This window comes from Nannospalax galili, unplaced genomic scaffold, assembly GCF_000622305.1.
Source record: "Nannospalax galili isolate Female #2095 unplaced genomic scaffold, S.galili_v1.0 scaffold1296, whole genome shotgun sequence".
NCBI classification, from domain to species: Eukaryota; Metazoa; Chordata; class Mammalia; order Rodentia; family Spalacidae; genus Nannospalax; species Nannospalax galili.
The window spans coordinates 575071-595116 of record NW_008338720.1 but is presented as its reverse complement, the minus strand read 5'-3'; the positions used below and the strand labels follow the sequence as shown (position 1 = coordinate 595116).

Below are 20046 nucleotides of genomic sequence, written 5' to 3'. Positions count from 1 at the left end.
ACTTCCCAGACATTAGGCTTAAGTCCATATAAAATGTTATTTAGACAACTATTTCTCATTGATGATTTTGTTTCTAATCAGAAAGTGCTGCTCAGATGTAAGACTTCAAATCTTGGTCTGCAATACTGTAGTGCTCACTTGTAGCTAAGGGAGATAACTCACTATTGTTCTAAAATGATGGCTAAATTTGTTTTCTCCCCCTATCTAGAAGCCTTTGCAAGGGAACTGACACTGACTCTAGCCACCCCAAAAGCTATCAAAGTGCCTGAAAATAAATCCTGAGTCCATCACTCTTGAGTCCAGCCTTGACAGACAAAAGAAAAATGAGGAGGAACCCAATAGAGGGATGCTTTTGGAAGCTCTCATCAAGAAATTCCAATGGACTCTGATATGAAAACTTGAAATTTGCCCTGTTCTGACTTTTTTTCTAGTTCCCTGTCTAGAACTTGTTATGCTAACTACTCTTATTAGATAGACCCACTGAAGGGGTACCCCAATTGCCTCATCCTGCATCCCTGTTCAGCATGGAAGAAGCCAGAGTGGTCTGTGTCCCAATTCTCCATCAGCAATTTGGGTAACCTCTTCAGAGGATGGTGTGATAAGAATAGGAGGTAGGAACTGGCTAGGCAGTTATGGTAAAAGACCCCAAAGAAAAGTAGCCAGTTTCTTGGAATAAAAGTCAAAATGTCCTTGGGCCTCTTAGCAACCTACTCTGTTCCAAAGGCCAAAAATGTCAAAAGTATTTGGGAGCTCTTATCTAATCCCTAAAAGATTTTACAGCTACCTCTTCAAGGGGGAAATGTTAGAGTAGCAAAAAGCTGCCCCCCCCCAACAAAAGAAAGTACACAAAGTTGTCAGGAAAAAGTGATGGGGAGATTTGGGAGGAGTTGGAGGGGAGGGAGTGGGCATGGATTTGATCAAAATTCCTTATATGCATGCATGAAATTCTCAATAAATTTTTTTAAAAAGAAAAAGAAAAAAGGAAAAATTTTATAACATTTTTACTATGGAAATTTAATTTGATTTCATTATTTGTAACATTAATCAATGTATCATTTCTGAAGTAGAAGGGAGCCCTGTATTTACAGAGATTCACTGAGAATCTAAATATTCTGTGAGAACACAAAAAACTCTTCTCCAATCCTTTCAAGTCACCTTCCATTTAATTTTAAAGCTTTACTATGGAATGAAATAATCACATATTCATCATATTGTGATCCTTTTCCACTGCTGTTTAATTTACACAACACTTTTCTCCCTTTATTAAATGTTTATATGAAAGCTGTTATTCTACAAGAAAAAAAATCAGTAGACAGGATGAGAAAAGGTTGAAAAAATTCCTGAATTTAAAAATAAGGGGGTAGAAATCAAGAATAAAGAAGAAATTACTCAAGTGTCCAGGCAGTCTAATAACTGATTAATTGAAGATTAGAAAGCAAGAACAGAGATAGAAAGATGCTTTCTCAATGAAGTCCTGTATGGAAAGTCCCAGACCTGAGGCTCATGAATCTTCAGACTGAAAGGGGTCTGGGTTTGGCACGATAGGTGGAAGACATTGGCAGCAGTGGCAGCAGAGATAAAAGAAGGTACTATTGGCCCTTGCTCTTGGTTACCCACCAGAACCAGATGGTAAGACCTGATTGCTGAAGACACTATATACATGAGCTGTAGAACAAACAAGGAGAAATCAAGCTGGTGATGACTCAGAGCCTCATATCCACTGGCTAATGTTCATAGTGTTGGAAGGTGCTATGTATGCTACCAGAAGGAAAAAATAATTATCAATCTTACCCAGCTGTGAATCCTGTGAACCACAATAACAACTGGCTTGGTAAGATATGCCCATTGATGCGATAGTGGCACAATTATTATGGGAGTAACCAACCACTCCTTAATTAGATTTAAGTTCTGTTTCCTAGAATGGAGCCCATACCTGACACTAATATCAGGCTTAAAAACCTGAGGCTAAACAAGTCACAGGACACAGGAGAGAACCTAATACTAGTTTTCTACCAAATATATTAAACTGACTCTTAATGACTTATTGCTATACCTAATGATTAATGCATCTCTCAGCTCTCACTAGAGAAGTCTGCTTATGCACCAGATGGTGATTAACACAGAAACCTCTACTGGCCAATATGCAGAGAACAAGAGGCTACAGAGCACTTATCCCTGAATAGGACACTAACTTCTGCCTCCGCTGTCCCCACCAAAGCTTAGAGATCATTGTGGAAGAGGGGGTGGAAAGACTGTAAGAGCCAGAGGCGGTAGACGACCACAAAGAAACAGAGTTTTCTAGACAACTAGTTACTCATATGAACTCATAGCAATGGTGACAGCATGCACAAGTCTCACGCAAGCTCAAACCAGAAAAAAAAATCCCAGCATAGACATGAGGAAGTGAGTAAGAAGCTCCAACCCCACCTAGGGAAACTGTGTCAACAGATGGCTGCTGGGAGGGACAGAGGCATTCTCTTTCAATTAAGTCAATCAGACTCCAGTGGATGGACCCACAATGAAGGACATTTGTGCACACAAGTTAGACTCTATAGGCCTTATTTTATATATAATAGATTACATTAAATTGGGTGTGGGCAATAAAAGAAGGTAAGGATAGGGGAAGGGATCTAAATATCATCAAATTATACTTTATGAAAACTGCACAAATTCAATGAAGAAAAAAGAAACAAAACAAACAAAAATCTTATATTGTAGTCTATGATATGGCTTAACACAAAGCTCCCCAAATAAATAAACAGATAAGTGAAAAGAAAGAAGACACTAGACTCTTTAGTATGGAAGGTCATGTAAAGAAGAATAAAGAATCAATGACATTAGATTTTTCAAAATGAAAACAAATGTCAGATAAAGTACAGTAGATATATGATTTCAAATTAGGAGAACTATTTCAGCCTGGAATTTGATATTCAGAGAAATACCGATCAAGTACTTAATATATCCAAGGGCCACAAGAAAAATTGCATCCCACCACCTTTCTCTTAGGAAATACTGAAGGATGTGCTGAGGTGGACGTGGAATGAACCAAGGAGAAGTAAAAAGTATACAGTAAAGTAGAAAAGGGAAATCTCAGGACCAGAGGTTGCAGCTGACCAAGAGAGTGACCAGCCCGGTTTGGTATGGATAGATGTGAAGGACTTGACAAAAAAATGAATTTATAGATGTTATAATTTGTCTTATGTTAAAAGGAATTTTATAAGTGAAAGAGTTTCAGAACGAAGTAATGATAAATAAAACATCAAAACATTAAGATTACAAACAAAAGCAGCTGAGGAACTTTTGGAAAGTATTTCTGGCAGGGGACTGTTCGTTTCTCCTCCCTCCCTCCCTCCCTCCCTTCCTTCCTTTCTTTCTTCCTTCCTTCCTTCCATGTGTGGTATATATACATGTAAATGTGCCTGTGTGCACGCAGAGGTCAAAGTTGGGTATCTTTCTCGGTCACTTTCCACCTTATTTTTGAGACGGGGTCTTTGGCTGAAGGTGGAGCTCATCGGTTCAGCTGGACTGGTTGACCAGAGGGCGTCAGGGATACACCTGTCTCCACTGTCTGTCTCTAGCATTACAACTGTGCCTGGCTTCTACCTGGGTTCTGAGGATCTGAACTGAGGTCCTCACGCTTGTGAGGTCAGCATTTTATTAACTGAGTCACCTCCCCAGCCCCCTTTCTCTCATTTAAAGTCTTATAATATGTGATTTAAAACTATCATGCACCTGTGGGAGGAGGGGCAAAGGATATGAAAGCCAAGAACACCAAGAAGCACCTCTCACCATTTTGTGCAGCTGTCGGGAGGTCACAGGATCTGTATTTGAGTGTGGACTTTATGGTCCAGCCATAAATGTGGGACTCCCACTCTCCTGTAAATAAACTCCCACCCTATGCTTTGTTAAAAAAAATAATAAAAATAAATAAAAGATTTAATTAAATTTTAAAATAAATTAAAAAAAACTATCATGCATCTAGGTTACTTTAATTAACAAAAACTTAAGGAAGCCAGAGTAGTCAATTAACATTTCCATATCTCAGGTGTGTGGGTAGAGAAATCACTACTACAGCAGCTACTTTAAAAATTTTTTAAATAAGTGATTCAAAATCTGTGGAGTTACATTCTCTTTGTCACCCCAATATTGGGAGTGCCCCAAAGCTTCATTATGTAGTATTATCTACCAGAAGTGCTGGGGATGAAATCCAGAATCCTCCTCTACCACTAGCACATCCCCAGCCTGGAGTATTGTTAATAGTGTTTCTGTTACATTCTGTCATCTAATATATGATATACATGGTGGTCAAAGTAAATTCTTTAAAGACACACTGAAAGCTCTCACTGTATCTCCTCAGTTAAAAGTTTCCTATATCTTAGGTATTGATTTCAGACATAAAAATTTGGACTGTTGGAAAACAGAGCTTTTTTAAAATATATAAATGAGAAATATATACACTTTTTATTTCTTAAATAAAAGACATATATGTATATATTGGGGGCTGGCCTGCCAGAAATTAAACTACCTCTTCAGCAGTGGAAGGAAATGCTCTAGATAGTAAGAAAGAGAGAGCTGCTCTGGAGCAGATCTTGACATTTTCCCTTATGTGAATTTTAGATTAAAAAGATATGTATATATGACATGAAAACAGGGACTGTTTCTGGGTAGTGGGATGGGAAGAGTAATGGATGAACATGAGCTATGTTACATATGAAAATGCCATAATGAAACTCATTATTTTGTATACCAGGCAAAAAAAGTCCTTAAGTGTCAGGCTGGATTTCGCCTGCAGGCTGTAATTGACCGACTCTTAGTCATGTCAGGCAAGCGGAGAAGTGTATTGTGTCTGCCATTTTTCAGGGAGAATAGCACACAAAATCGAGGCAGTATTTTAGTGCTTAAGAGTATTCTGATTTAACAAGACTTGCTGGCCTCGTTGGTAAGTGACACTTCATTGTTTATGTGCATTGTTTAAATTTGAGTTTTAGTAATAAAACGAAAAATTAACCAAAATTTATGTTCTAATCCAGAGAGCAGGTTTCTGGGCACCCCAGGCTGCCGCCCCCACCCCATGCCCAGCTCTCATGCTGTCTGCTTCAACCTGCGCTGCAACCTGCCATTGTGCACAAATGGTGATGTTGTCTCAAAACAGGGGATTTTTTACATAATTAAAAACCCTTGTGAGTTACATTTTCCCCCCCACATTTCCTCTTCCTTCTCTGTAAAAATGGATGGATTTCTTGGGGGCATTTTTGTGAGTCCCAACAAGCTGGATTCTAAAAGTACTTTATAAAGCATGAAGAAAGGTACATAAGAGATTGAAAGCACGGCAGGAGCGCCACACTGCTGATTGTAGTTGTTCTTAGCATCACAAGCAGGAGCTGCTGGGTCCTAAGCAAATTCAGGTCATGTGTCAGTGTCACACATACCACATTCACAGCTGGAAACTTGGCTTCATGGTTAACTTAAAAATGTGATGAGTAAGTAGCTGGCAAAGCTATTTATGAATTACAAGAGAGAGAGAGAGAGAGAGAGAGAGAGAGAGAGAGAGAGAGAGTTATAAGCACTTGCTACTGAGGCCATTCCAAACATGGTCCAACCCTGCACTTCGGAAGGCTCTGCCTTCTCTCTGCAGCTCATAGCCCTCAGCATCAGCATGTTAGCTATGCCAAACTGCACAGTGCCAGCTCATACATACCTGAAAAATCCAGGTGACAACAACACATTCGACCCCAGGATCCCCATCTAAAAGGGACATAGATCTCTTCAATGATTCAGAGAGAAAAAGAAGATCTTGAAACAACATATTTTCAAATGCATTCCCCAGTCCCTCCGACCAGCCCTGCTCAATACAAGAAAATTCCCTGATCAGACTTATCTGGGGAACATTGAAGATTTTTTTCCTGAAAGTCTGCCTAACACTGTCTTTCTCAAAGATGTTTGACGATTTTAACCCATAGCTAAATCCCACTTGAGGGAACATACTTGGGGAATTTTTAAAGGGGTTGGATATTCATATCTAGAAGGAAATACTGAATTGAAAGTATTTAGCCTTCAAAGTGAAAATGCAGGAGGGAAGAAAAAGCCTTCAAATACACAAAGTATTTTGATAAATTTCATAAAGTTTTGCATTACTTGTTGAGGGAACACAGAGTCTCTGACTTTGGTTAGAGGAAAGGAAGAACCGGGCAGTATTCCAGGTTGCCACACGGAGCATGTGGTACCTGGAGGAGGGGGCTCCTTTCCAAAATGTCCAGAGTTATAGCAGTAGTGCTTAAGTAGCCAGGAAGGGGTTCTTTTCTTTCATGGTACAGAGCTGTTGCAGGGAAATGTCTTCTTGGATGATTAGCCCACTCTGGCATAAGAACTTAGAGATTACATGTTGAAGATGAGCCAAAACACAATATAAAACATAGCCTGGGTCCCTGAGTCCTATTTAGTAGCAAACTGCCTACCAGGCACACAGACATTATATGAAGAGGCAAACTTCTCTTGTGTTAGGCATTGACAACTGGGAATTTGTTGTAGCAGCTAATAGTTAATATTACGGACCGTAACTACAGAGCAAATAAGGACTGATTGTTTTGACAGGATAGAATAGTTAGTAGAAAGGTTCAAGAAACTAGGATGCTCCAAGCCTTTGGGCTGTAGAAACCACTACAGGATATAGATCAAAAGAAGGAAGCAGATGAGGAGAAAGGGACTTCTGTCATATTTTAGATGTCCTGTTTCTTTTAAAACAAGTAGTTCTGAGATGACACAGCTAAACTCAAAAGAAAGGCAGAATCATATGCTTCAATAGATGGGCTTTCTTCCCAGAGAAGATAATATTTCATGCCAGGAATGCGGGGGGAGGGTGTCAAATCCCCGTAAGGCCCCGGGCTTGCTCTGCAAGGAACTGTCTCAAAACAAGCAGGATGATGGCATGATGCGCTGCCCACTGGAATAATGCTTTGGGGATGGAGATTTGTCTACACTGCTCTTAGAATCTTTTACTGTATCCTCTAAAGATGAGTACGGAGGGAAGGAATTTATTGGGTTTTTTTTCCTTCCTTCAGCAAAAGGTGACATTTCAAACCACACTGGTGGAAAAGTACCGTTTTTGAAACAGTTGTCTCTAAGAGAACTTGCCTGTGACTTGTCCACACAGGGTGTGGCCAGTGACTGCACTAACTTAGCCTTGACTGATGCCATAAGGCCATATGCTAAGTTTTCACAGGATATATGCGGATCCCTTAGCCCCGGTTACTCCTTTCATAAGAGCTCTGCCCTAGAATCTCCCATTCATTCAGGGCCCTGGCCCACAGAGGTCCTAGGGCAGTAAGAACTCCTTGGACGTTTCTGCATGCCACTGTGGTCAGGGACAGGAAGGGCTATAGGGCCGGGGAGGAACTCTCCTATGGTAAGAGCAACAATGCCCACAGCTGGTGCTGGGATGGTGTTCGTAGCACATTATCCTTTCATAATTCATATTGATACAACGCTGACCCAGTCACAGTGACCCAGGAGGAAAATGAGAGATCTCAGAGCTAAACTGCTGACTAACTGGCTCCCACCCCTGCTTCCCTGGCTGCTGTTTCTTTCTACTCAGGGTACGTGGGCAGAGCCCCTGTCCGTGCAAGCAGAGGGAGGTGAGAGGGGATGCACACTGGGAACACAGAGGTAAACAACACAAGGATGCAGGAGAGTAGGACTTGGATCTGCCAAGGAGGCACTATCATTGCATGGCAGGGGTTCCTGGACACATTCCTTCAGCAGAAAGGGAATAAGGGACATTCTCATGGAGGAAGGGGCATTTGAACTGGCCCCAGAGGAATATACCTTTTCAGAAAAGGTTTTCTTAGTGAAAACCAGTAAAGTGCTTATAATACATTGAGATTAATCAAACTGTATGCTTGATATAGGACATGCTTCGTGGTTTTAGAGGAATATTTTAAGAGAACAGAAAAATGTGCAGAAGGCAATGAAACATTTTGTGCTGGCTTCCTGCTTTGTCGGATGGAACTCCTCTGTTTGGTGTTAACATCACATGGAAGTTCCCCACATAGCTCTCCAGTTCATATTCCTTCTTTCCCTCCAGAAGTAACCCCCTTCCGGAGACAGGCACTCATGTTTCTAATTCGAATCCATCTGTATCTTCTCATCTCTCTTCCCTAGCATAGGCCATACAGACATTTCCCTTTCCCATAGACCTTACGAGAGTCTTCTAGCCAGCAGAAGGGAAGGCTGCATGGACGACGGCTTACTGACTTTGTCTCTCATTCCAGTTTGCTTCAGAAAGCCCAGAACCAGGACACAGAGAGGAGGAGAACTGGGTGCAGCCCACTCTCTGACTCTGCCATAATGCCCATCTAGCCCTGAAGTCCTCTCCTAGTAGGTAGATTGCTCTGGACCAGCAGCAGTGAGAATCCTGGTTTCAAACCATGGCCCTTTCAGGTCCCAGCAGTTGACTGTGGACAGGGTACTTAGCCTCACTGAGACTTTCTTTACCTGAAAAATGAAGTCATCACCTTCTGAGCTGACCAGAGTGGGGTTCATGTGCCTGCCCTATGCCTCCTTAACACCCAGAACTCAGTTCACATTTGTGTAACAACTACTGACTTACCTTCTCCCCTGTACTGAAAATTTCTTGAAAAAGAATATAACATGTTTTTGTTAGTTAGAGCCACTCTGCTGTGCTGTAGAACACTAGAACTTATTCCTACCATGTAACTACACAAAGGCATCCATTATCTGATCTCCCTTTATCTCCTCAAGCCTTTGTAGTCTCTATGACTGAGAGTCTATCTACCTTTGCCTGAAATTAACTTTGTAATTCTCTACAGGAGTGGGAACATACAGTATATATCTTTGCCTAGTTTATTTCACTTAACACAGTGTCTTACATGAACTGCAAACATTTTTAGAGTAAGGGTCATGCACCTGTTAAATAAGTTCTATGAACATTGTAGGAATCAACCTTATCAAACATAAACATTTATGATACAACATGTCATACATACACATGCACTTTATGACATATAAAACATATGGACAACTAGCAGGTATAACTTCATTTGGCAGCACAAATTGGCATGAATGGTTCTGACAGCCAGTTCTATCTCATCTTATAGCAACACATGCATTGCTACACCTGGAAGTATGTCTTTGATGGTGACTGAATCCTCGGACTCTGATGTCAGCCATCTGGAGTCAAAGTCAAGTATTGTTATTTACTCGTCACTGCAAATGATTTGACCTCTTTGTTTCTGGTTTCTCATTGGTACATTAGCCAAATGAAAACAAGCTGCACCAGGACAAGGAATTATTCCCTAGTTTAATGACATACCTTGAACAGGCCTGGGCCCATAACAGATACTCAGTACACAATACAGTTATAGATACAGAAGCTCCTACACATATAGCAGAGACTGTGTGATTTAGTACTTCTCAGTATGATGCCTGGCATCTTTAAATCAACAATCTTAAGTAACATTTCATGACTGAAGAAGGCCCTTACACGAATCTATCTGTATTGGGTCTCATTACCCAGGTCTTACCTGAGGGTGCCACTCAAATGGGGTTTTCCCACAGTGTAATGACCAGTATCAGGACCACTGATGAGTTATTATGACTTCAATGTGGAATGTCTCCTGCAGGCTCATGTATTCAAACATTTGGTCCCCAACTGATGGTGCTGTTTGGGGAGGTTGCAGACTCTGGGATGTAGAGACTTGTTGGCAGACATAGGTCATTTGGTGAGTCTGTTTCCTGATTCACCAAGATGTGAACAACCATGTTACAGCCTGCCAGAGACTAAGCTTCTCTACCCACATGTCCTCCCTGAAATGAACTATACTCTCTAAACTGTAAGTCAGAATAACCTGCTTTCTCTTAAGGTATTTTATCACAATGATGTGGAAAGTAACTAATATGTGGGCTTCTCTATCCCTCTCGGCTTTGCAGATTACATGACAAAAGGCTTGACTGAGTGCAGGCAATGGTAGCTGCCTTTGTATTTCTTTACCTCCCCACTCTAGAAAGGTTCCAGAACACAAGCGTTCAGTGAAATCCACAACATAGTTGAGAAATGCTAACAGCTAAAAGGAATTACATGAGTGGAATTTCTAACATTTTAGTATGATGTGGGAGGAGCACATATCAAGCATTTTGCAGACCAGGAGAATAATAGGGAGCAAGTTCTTGAGGGGTCCCATGAGTACACTGAAAGCCTTAGATGGTACAGGACAGGCTAAGTTCTTAGCTTTGACATTGATTTTCTAAATAGCATTTGTAATTTCTCCTGTTTCAAAAATACATTTCATTTTTTTCATAATTATGAAGATTCATTATGCAACTCTGGAAATGATCAGAGGAACGATTAAATGTGAAAACTTCATCCCTGCCAGAGATGAGCCTTGTTTGCCTGTTCTCTTTTAGTACTTTACAATTTATACATTATTAAAAGCAACTTGTGACCATGTTACAGGAAATTTAGTACCTTTCCCACCTACATTGTATATATCCTGTCTTACTATTGAATTGAATTTTTAAAAAATTATTTGAATGGCATTATCCTACATGGAGAGATAATATTCTTCCCAGAAGTCATAGGTTATTTAACAAAAATCCCAGTGGCAGGTGTCAGATACCTCCCTTCCAATTGTTTGATTGGGGATCTCAGACAACCCCCAAACAATAATAACTGTTGCCATTATTCTTGGTTGCCCAACATAACTTGATGGCAAGACCCTACTGCTGAATATACCACATCACAGGACATGGAGAAATCAAACTGGTACCTAACTAGAAGTTTCCTCTCTTCTGTCTGGCTTACATGCTGCCAGAAGAGGCTATGCTAACTACTAGGGGAGAAAAGTATCAATAGTCTTATCCAGCGGTGAACCTTGCAAACATCCTAGCAACCATCCTAGCAAGATATGCCCATTGGAGTAATAGTAGCATGAATGTTATGGGGGCAACCAACCACTTTCTGCTTGGATTTAAGGCCTGCTTCACAGTAGGAAACTCTGGCATTGCAAACCTGGGATGAAACCCATGGCTGGGGAGGTCATAAACCCTAGGGGGAATCTACTACTACTATTTTGCTAAATGGTCATAGTATCAGACTGCTTTCTAAATACTTACCTTTATTCCCAAAGATCAGCACAACTCTAAGGTCTCATCAGAGAAGCTTGTTTTTCAGCGGGCAATGGTTAATACAGGGACTCACAACTGGAAGTGCAGAGAGTAAGTGACTGTGGAGTGCTCAGTCCTAAATAATCACTTGTATCACTCCCACTCCTATCCCCAGCCCCTCGTGGCCCAAGGAACATCATGAAAGAGGTGGCAGAAAATTGGTAAGAGTCAGGGGTTGGACAGGACTGCTGCAAGTGTCTTCAGGACATTGTACTCATGAACTCACAACAGCTGTGGTTACCTACATAAGACCTGCACAAGATCGCCAGTCAGCATTCCAAAATGGATGGGGAGAGGGGTACATGAGGCCTCACCCTAGCTGAGGAGCCACTGGCAGGTGATGGATGGGGAGAGGGATACATGAGGCCTCACCCTTGCTGAGGAGCTACTGGCAGGTGATGGTTACTGGAGGAGGAGAGTCATTTTTTTCAGGTGTGTGGCCCCTGATAGGTTGTCCATGTTTCAATGAATGGCCCTGTACCGTGCTTGTATGGGGACCACTCACTGGACTTAGTGGTTTAAAAAATACATAAGGACATAAAGTGGGGAAATGTTTTGGGGGGATATCCAGAGAGCTGTGTAGTAGAGTGGAAAGAATATGATCAAAATACATTGTAGACATGTATGAAATTGTCTAAAATTTTTCTAGTTGTTAAAAGTGTATGAATTTAAAATAAGAATAAAGAAAATAAAATGAACACTCAAGAATATAATAGATGAAAATGCTTGGTGTGAAGAGTGGTTTTCAGTTACCTTGGGCACTTGGAAAATTGTGTTATGGGACAATCTTCTGCTCCAGTGGACTAACTCTGCCTTGCATGGGGAGGGACATGATGCCAACTGCTGCCAGGGGCTCCCTACTCCTGCTGGGCTTCCGAGTCACTGCTACCTCCAGCTTCAGGTTTGAATGCACAAGACAATCAGGAAGCTCAGGGAGCTCACTACAGTTTGTTCATCTCGGTTCACGAAGGTCTCTGCTGGTCCTTCTTATTTCTTCTACCTTCCAGAGTCTTTGTGACTCTGCACTATGTAATGTCTAAATTTTGTGATAGTTGTACTTTGCTGGAAGAATAAGGGAACTACTCCACCTTTTTGGAAGCAGGACCCTCCATTTTCTTTTTAGTGATTAAATATGACCTGTTCCAGAGGTCAGTCCTGGGTTGATCAACTGTGCCCATTGGGTTGTGATAAACACCAGTCCTCATGGATAATCCTCAGGGTGTTTTAGGGAGAAATAAAGATGCAAACAGTAAGGAACACAGATCAGAGACACCCCAAAATACCTTCACTGTGAACAAAGCAGGGATATACAAAGTCAGTTATTTCAAAAACTTTAGCTTAGCATTCCATAGAAATAGAGAGGAAATTGCTGAATAACCTCAGGAAACGTGATGTTAATGTCCTTCACCACCTCCCCATTTTTCTGCCTGTGAGTTGTTTGCTTGCACTGATTTCTAAAAATGCTCCATGGAAATATAACTAATACGTGACTTGATTAAGATGTGTACATCCCACACAGGCGAGGTGCCAGGATTCCAATGCAAAAACCAACAGATGGGCTGTGCATGAAAACAGGCATGCACAGTGACCTCATAGGAGAGTCTATCACCTCCCTCTGGCCTCAACATACCCATTTCGACAGGCTTTATCACCCACTTTTGTTAAGTTTCCATCTGAACTGAGAATTTAAACAATTTTCATCATAGCCAACTTGTGCTATGAGTAATGGAAACAAGTCTTTTTCACCACCTTCCAAGAGAAATTCTTTTCAACGGCCTAGTAAACAATGTCATTTTTTAAAGCCTTAGATATTTGACTATTGGCTCCAGATGATACAAAGTACACCTCTACTGCGGGAGACCTGCTCTCACAGGGACACTCCTTCTTGTAGAATTTCAGCCTGCCGGGCTACCTCACAAGACCACACAGAGCCCTTTTCCAAAGGCCAAAACCAGAATTGTTTAAAAAGGCAGATGCTCCCCACAGCCTCATTACTGTAATCAAGGTTCCAGCCTACCCCTAACCAAGAGAAACAGCGTGCAAAAGATGATCTCCTTCAAAACACAAGGAACAGCCCACACTCACTGTGTGGCAGGAGGCCATGAACTTTGAAAGGAGTTCTGGGAGTTTAGCTAATAAAAATTCTCATTCATCACGTTCTCTAAAGCTAAAAGCCCCTGATCATTTGCACTCACTGCTGCCTGAGAAGATGTAGCATTAGAGTTGAGCATTCAAGGTGGAGAGTCTCTGGGGGATCCTCTCTCTAATGTAAGGCAAGCTGCTGATACATAAGCAATAAATAATGCATACCTGCTTTGCAGAAAGTCTGACCAAGGATATAGTTTAGTGAAGGGACTAAATCTAAGGGTAAAAGTGGACACATTTTGATGGAGAAAGAATTTTTACTTATAATAAAGTTCTTTTGAAACATAGGCTAAATCAGACACTATTTCAATGTTTATATTTGTTACCTTTTAATGTCTTTAAGTAAGCTTGGCAAAGCCTCTTTGAATAAGAGCATGAATAGTCGAGCCACGCCAAGAATTAGTGGCCTTCTGTCTGAGTTACATTTTGCACAGCACTCAGTCCAGAGTTAATAGCGGCACACTGTAAATCACCAGGTCTATGTGGCCAGTTCTCTCCTCCTTCATTTCCCTATAGACCAGGAACCTTAACAGTTAGAAAAATCATGACTCCTCCTTATACTATGAGGACACAGGACTGCGCTGAAAAAAAAGAAAGCCATGCTAAAATGAATAAATGGATGGGTGAATGAATGAGTCAATGAAAAATAAATTGCAAATTGAGTCACTTGCTGTTCAGTCAGAAACTTTCAGGTACGAAGAAGGACATAAGCCATGATGTATTTTCCTAACAGAGAAAAGACTACAGCTGTAGAACGGGGCCCCATTTCCATTTTTATACAGAGCTTTGAAATGCATCATTCTGTATGAATGTATGGCATGTTCCCAAAGCGATACCATTTCTTTAACAAGGTAAGAGGTTTGTGGTAACAAACACCGTTTTTCTTTTGTTGCTGTTTTTTTTTCCTTGTATGAAATAGGTCAGATCAACTCTATGTGACTAAAGTATAATGAGAGACATTTGTAAAGATTTTACTTTTCAAGTGGTTGTGGAAAATGTACAAAAGAAACAAAGGAACTTATTTTAATAAAATAGTGTAACATCTTAAAAAATATATTTATTATTTTAATTTTATGTGTAAAAGCATATTGGCTGCATGTATGTAAGTGCAATGCCCTCTGGAGGTCAGAAGAGGGAATCCGATCTGGAACCAGAGGTACAGTTGGTTGTTAGCCACCATGTGGGTGCTGGGAACCAAACCCAGGTCCTCTGCAAAAGTAAGTGCTCTCAACCACTGAACCATCTCTCCAGCCCTATAACAATATATTTAAAACATCATGGCCAAAGAAAATAATGTAAAAAATTACATGATATTTTAATTTACCTATACTAAATATTTGAAATCCAGTTCGTATATTACACTTGTAACAAATCCAGATGCAAACTAGCAACTTTTGCAGGACTCTGCAGCCACAGGGGCAGGCAGCCACTGTGCGCAACAGCAAAGGCTGGAGGCGAAGCTGGACCTCATCTGCAGCGCTTGCTTTTCCTTGGGGTTTGTGGTGTCTCTGTCCACCCGGAGACCCAAACCACTTACCCTGTCTGCAGAGTGCTTGAAGAAGGGCCATTTTCAATGTCACCTGAAATTTTGTTTTGCAATATGTAGGAAGACACTTGTTCTAAGAGACAAAAAGTGGGTTTTATTCACACTTCTCAGTTGAAGATGTTAACTACAGTCACATAACTGCTAAGTCTTCAGGCCATAGCTACAACCTCCGTCTTTAGGACACTTTTCTGTATGCCATTGGCTTCCATCTCGCTTCCATCTTAGACATCCCAGCATGGTGCTTCCTAGCAGGGGACACGGCCTGGGGAGGCAGTGAGGGGAAAGACTCCTGCTTCACCGCTTCCTGACTATTTCTCAGAGGTGCCAGCGGCTCACTGGGGTGAGGAAGAGGTTAGCTCTCAAAAGGAAGCTATTTCCACAACTTGAAAGAGATATTTGGTCCTCTTCCAAAGGCAGGGGAACCTTTTAAAAATAAATCAATTCCTCATTTTCAAACAACAGCCATGTAGGGCATGTATGCTGGTTCAAATGCCAAGAGAGAGTAAATGTCACCATCAAAGGCAAGCACAACTGAGTCCTGCCCCCATGCCCCATAGCATCTTACTGAGAATCATAAAAAACAGCTGTTTCTCCCCCAGATTCACTGAGTCTGACTGTATGCACTATTTCTTGTACTAGTTCTTGCTTAAGAAAACATACAGAGCATCACTCAATCAGAGAAAGCACATTCTGCGGTTTTTGCTTGTTTGTTGATTGGTTTTATCTTTCGTTTCCTGTCCCAATTCTTCCTTATAACCCTCACTCTTACTTAGTGGGTTTAGTCATATGAACGTCTCAAACGTTGAAGAATCCCATGCAGTGTCTCTCAGTCCTCTCCCTCTGCTCTTTCTTCATGACACCAGTCACCACCATTACCACAAACACACCTTCTATACCCACGAAAGAAAGCAGGATGACTCCGTATCCATACGCAGGTGCCAAGGAGCCGAGTGCAACAGACTACGATTAGTAATAATCAGATACATACAGATTAGAGACGCAAGTGCCAACATCTCAGTGTTATTAGTAAAAACGATGAATCTTTCTGTAAGAAACAGTATATTTTAAAATGAAATGGAGAGCTTTTTTAAAGGTTAAAAACTCATTCAGTTTTATGTCTTACAGGGTTAATACTGAGTTCAATGTATAACTGTATTAATTCAACTGTGGAACCTAAAAATTTTATAGCTACTTTTGAAAGAGATGTATCTTTGCTCTGGAAATTGTTTATGAGTATGTTAAAGCTGTAATGAAATGCTTCTTTTAAAAAAATAAAAATAAAAAAGAAAGCGGAAGCTATATCCAGAATGTACATTTAGCACTGCTAAGAATCAGAAAATCTGATATTTATTCTCTTAGTTTTAAAGTGGTTTGTGGAGATGGGGTGATAAATCTGTAACCTTCTTGTTTATTGAAGGAGCGAGCAAAGGAGTTAATGTGTGGGTCTTCTTGTGGTCCATGTTTTATCATGGGAGAAGAGAGATAAACACAGTCTGGAACCAAAAAAGTCAGGAAATGGTGGTGTTGGATTTAAATTCGGGACAAATGTCTGAAACATGCTTCTGTATGTGTGCATGTGCCTATGACTACATGCTTATGTCTTCTTAGCTCTAGTCACAGAAAGGGCAAGAAACACAGACTAGCCAGGCAGCAGTGAGTTCACATAGCCTCCGGGCTTGGTTTCTGGCAAGTCTTCTCTAGAAGGAACCAGGTCTCCTTAGAGAAATGACTATGTCAGGATAGGGAGAGAAACACAAACTGACTGAAACAGTGTGCCGAAAAGCATGAAAGCATTAAAAGGCTAATAAGAGAACTAGAAATAGTTTGACAAGGCTCCCAATGGTTAATTTGTACCATTAAATAAATAACTAGAGGGGAGAGAGAGAGCTCAGTCAGTAAAATGCTTGCCTTGCAAGCAGCAGGGCCTGAATTCTATCCCCAGAACCTATGGTTTTTTAATGGTTTTTGGTTTTGTTTTGTTTTTTTTAAAAAAAAAAAAAGAAGCCTAAAACAAAGACTTCTAGATAGGCTGACTAGATTCAGAAGGGCAAGTAGTGGGGAATGGCTCGGGGTGCTGACAATACAGCAGACAGTAGCAGGGATATCAGAGTATAAGGGCTGTAGTGGGGGGAGGGAGGCTACAGGAGGGTGCCATCTGGGAAGTGGGTGTAAAATAAATAAATAAATAAATAAATAAATAAATAAATAAATAAAGCCCGGCATGACGGCACTTGCTTACAATCCCAACACTGGGAAAGTGAGGATGGGCAGAGTCCTGGGGCTTACCAGCTGACCAGACTAACCCAGTTGGTGAGCCCTAGGACCCAGTGAGAGGCCCTGTCTCAAAAACAACGTACATGGCTTATCTTGGTTACTTTTCCCATAGCTGTTAGAGAGTACCTGACAAGCATCAACTTAAGAGAGGAAGGGTTTATTTTAGCTCACAGTTGAAGGTACAGTCCGTAATGGTGGGGAGTTCATGACATCAGGAGCTTGAACAGCTGGTCACATTGCACCAGCAGTCAAGAAGCAGAGCATGATGGATGCGAGTGCTCAGCGCCCCTTCTCCTCTGTGTTTGCTCAGAAGTTAGGGTCAGTCTTTCCACCTTAGTTAATCTAGAGGTGGAAACAATCTAGATGACCCCTCACAATGCAAGAGGCCAATTTAGTCTAGATAAGCCTTTGTAGGCATGACCAGAGGCATGTCTCTTGGTGATATGAGATCCTGCCAAGTTGACAATATTAACCATCAAATAGCTCCTGAGGTTGACTTCTGGCTTCTCTAGGCACATGCACACATGCACGTGTGCACACACATACACACAAAGAATAATTATATATTGAAATAAAAAAAGAATAATCAAAGGCCTTGTGAGTTTTCTTTGTGACAAAATATGCTCAACATAAACTTGCCGTTTTAGTCATTTTTAATTGTGCAGTTCAGGGATAATCGTCACTCTCACCCATCTCCAGAACTTTTTCACCTTTGCAAACTGAAACTCTATGCCCACTAATAAACAACAGCTACCCACTACCCATCCCCATCTCGTCCTAGGTGACTACCACTCTCCTTTCTGTCTCTATGAACTCACCTATTCTAGGCATGTCATAGAAGAGGATTCCTATAGTATTTGTCCTTTCATATCTGGCTTACTTTACTGAATGTATTTCCAAAATTCATTCATGCTGAGGCAGGATCATGATTCCATTTCCTTTTAAGGTAGAATAATAGTTCACTGTATGCACAGACCACATTTTGTTTATCCATTAATGGATGTATGAGCTGTTATAACCATCTGCCTACTGTAAATAATGTTCCTTTGACCATGGGTGTTACAAATATCTAAGGCCCTGATTCCAAATTTTGGGTGGTACTTATCAAAATGTGGTAATTCTATATTTAATTTTTTGAGACCTATTGAGTTTTTCCCCCAAAAAAGAGAAAAGGAATATACACTGTATATAAAACTGCTGGCTAATAATTATGAAAACATCTGACAATTAAAACTGTTACCGTCAATGTGCTGCATCTTACTAGCAAGGATCATCACCAGATGACACTAAGTGAAGTACAGGATAGCCACGCAGTGGGCAAATATCAGTCTAAATATTATAAACCACAAAGCACAGGTACTCTTACAATGACAAGGTCTGACAGGAGTCATCTTATCCAAACCATCAAAACTTAGCATCACCAAATCCAAACCATCAAAACTTAGCATCACCAATAGTGAGATGAACACATTAAGTGCTTCTTAAATACTGGGAAGAAGAGTCTATCACCATGTAGAATTTGTTATTTCTGAATAAAGTTTTAGTGAATCATAATTTACTTTCTATACATATCCCTCCATGCAATGTGTAACACACAGTTCACTGATTTTTCAGAATATTCACAGAACCAAGCATCTACTGCAATGATTTTAACATTTTCATCACCACCCAGAAAAGAAATGTGAGAGAGAGAGAGAGAGAGAGAGAGAGAGAGAGAGAGAGAGAGAGCGCTCAGAAGTACTGATGTTTCAGGGCAGAAGATGAATGTCCCACTCAGAGTGAGTTCACCCTCTTCCACCTCACTATGACACTCATGCAATGAACAGGTAGCTGATGCCTTCTTACACTAGTGACAGCAATTTCCTCCACCCAGTCTAGCAATTCAACTGTCGGTCTTTTCTGGAAACACCCTCACAGGCATGCCTAGAAATCACATTTTAGCAGCTATCCTGGTGTCTGTTACCTCAGTCAAGGTGGCACACAAAATTAACCATCACCCTGGTGTGGGTGGCACACACCTGTAATCCCATATAGAAGGTGGGACAGGAAGTTCAGGAGTTCAAGGTCATCCTTGACTGCCTGACTGCACAGTAAGTCTGACACCAGACTGGTCTACATGAAACAAGCAAACAAACAAAAAATTAACCTCATACAAACAACAGTACATGAGGTCTCTCATATATGGATTTCCTGTCAAAATGGTGAGCTCTAATTACGAGATTTATAGAATATAAATCCCAATCCTGAATTCCTAGAAGACTAATGATGAATCTGTCAAAGATGTCAGCACCACTAGAGATAGAAACAAAAGAAGATTTAAAGGAGAGTGGGTAGAAATAACAAGTGAATGCTTGCAGGATGCAAGGAACACATAGAGACCATTTCTTTCTTTATTCATTCATTTATTCGTTTTTAATTATGTGTATATGTATGTGTCTGTGTGCATATGTGACTGCACGTGCCCCCAGAGTCCAGAAGAGGAAGTCAGGTCCCCTGGAGCTGGAGTTACAGGTGGTTGCGAGCTGCCTGACATATTAGAAACTGACTCTGGTCCTCTGGAAGAACAGGAAGAACACTTAACCCCCGACCCATCTCTCTAGCCCTATGGAGACATTTGAATGTCCATTTTATATTGGATAATATTGTAGCTACAAAATACATGTTCTTAGATGTGACAATGGCACTGTGGTGATACGGGATAGCGACTCCAAGGAGGAAGGGGGATGGGGACAGAGAGTGGGAGGGAGAGAGGGAAAAAGACAGAATCACAAAATGTTGAGGATTAGATGAATGTTCATTGTGCTTTTCAAATCTTCTTCTAATTTTGAAATCTTTTGTCAAAAGAGATGAAGAGAAGAGTAGCTTGAAGAAAAGAGAAATGTACTCCCTATCTTAGAGGAAGC

At 40.9% G+C, this 20046-nt stretch overlaps 1 protein-coding gene across 1 annotated transcript in view; it reads right to left on the bottom strand.

Moving 5' to 3' along the window:
- LOC103734422 (guanine nucleotide-binding protein subunit alpha-14) overlaps positions 1 to 20046 on the bottom strand; it is a 201107-nt gene that overhangs the window by 53104 nt on the left and 127957 nt on the right. The gene's annotated exons all lie outside the window — the stretch shown is intronic.